A 1,337-nucleotide genomic window follows, 5' to 3' on the forward strand; every position below is an offset into this window, starting at 1 on the left:
CTTAGTTTGTAATGTTTTCTGAAGCTGTAAAAGGCCTGTTTGTGCCGGTAATGGCTGTCCAATTGAGATTTTCAGTCAAAACTCAAACTCTAGACTAGAACAGAATAGAATACTCTTTATTAGACATTTTGTACATACATACAAGTGAAATTTACTCTCTGCATTTAACCCATCCCAGCTGTGTAGCTCGGAGCAGTGGGCAGCTGCCGTGCAGCAACCGGGGACCAACTCCAGGTATTTCTTCCCACTGCCTTGCTCAGGGGCACAGACAGGAGTATTAACCCTAACACGCACGTCTCTTTGATGGTGGAAGGAAATCGGAGCAACTGGAGGAAACCCACGCAGACATGGGGAGAACATGCAAACTCCAGACAGAAAGGACCTGGGACGGCCTGGGGTTTGAACCCAGGACGTTTTTGCTGTGAGGCAACAGCACTAACCACTGGGCCACCGTGCCGCCCTAAACGCGAACGCAGTCCCCCACTACCAGAAATTATGCAGTCCAGAGTCCCACATCGCAGGGGTCAACGCAATGGTTAAGCCTCGCACTGGGTGACCCACCTTCTTGACCATGGTATCTCCCCTGCCAGGTAAGTATCTGCAAATACACCTCATATTTATATGATCAAATAAATCCCAGTCTTTAAGTGTAGATGTGGGTTTGGTGCAGCTAAGGTCAGGATGGGGATCTGGGGGGCTGGTTGTAAAGACTCATCGTCCACATCTAGTATAAAAGCAGATGTGCCCAGATGTGCTCCTCTACAACCTCATTCATTGATACATTGGCAATCAATGTATTTTGGGACATGTCTGTGAATGTTCTCATTCATCCAGGTCGTCATGGTTCTCCAAAGGAGTTGAATCAAGTGCAACTGGACTTGGTATATATCCGTGAAGATGTTTCGCCTCTCGTCCAAGAGGCTTCCTCTGTTCGTGCCTTTCTGACTAGACCAAGCTAGTCTGACTGGCTGCTGATGAGACTCAGTATTTATCCTCTAGGAGTCGTCGTCAGAGCTATTGTTATGCGTGGCTCTTTGTGTCCCGATGTTTAACAACGCCCGTCGCTCTGTATGGCTCTGTTAGCGATGGGCGTTGGTAAACATCGGGACACAAAGAGCCACGCATAACAATAGCTCTGACGACGACTCCTAGAGGATAAATACTGAGTCTCATCAGCAGCCAGTCAGACTAGCTTGGTCTAGTCAGAAAGGCAGAACTGAGGAAGCCTCTTGGACGAGAGGCGAAACGTCTTCACGGATATATACCAAGTCCAGTTGCACTCGATTCAACTCCTTTGGGTGTTTTGGGACCTGCAAATACATCGTACACTCACTTTC

At 48.1% G+C, this 1,337-nt stretch overlaps 1 pseudogene; it reads right to left on the reverse strand.

Moving 5' to 3' along the window:
• Positions 1-460: 460 nt before the first annotated feature.
• LOC130113515 (U1 spliceosomal RNA) lies at positions 461-598 on the reverse strand (annotated as a pseudogene).
• Positions 599-1,337: the final 739 nt, after the last annotated feature.

The sequence above is a fragment of the Lampris incognitus genome, chromosome 5 (assembly GCF_029633865.1).
Source record: "Lampris incognitus isolate fLamInc1 chromosome 5, fLamInc1.hap2, whole genome shotgun sequence".
In the NCBI taxonomy this organism is placed as follows: Eukaryota; Metazoa; Chordata; class Actinopteri; order Lampriformes; family Lampridae; genus Lampris; species Lampris incognitus.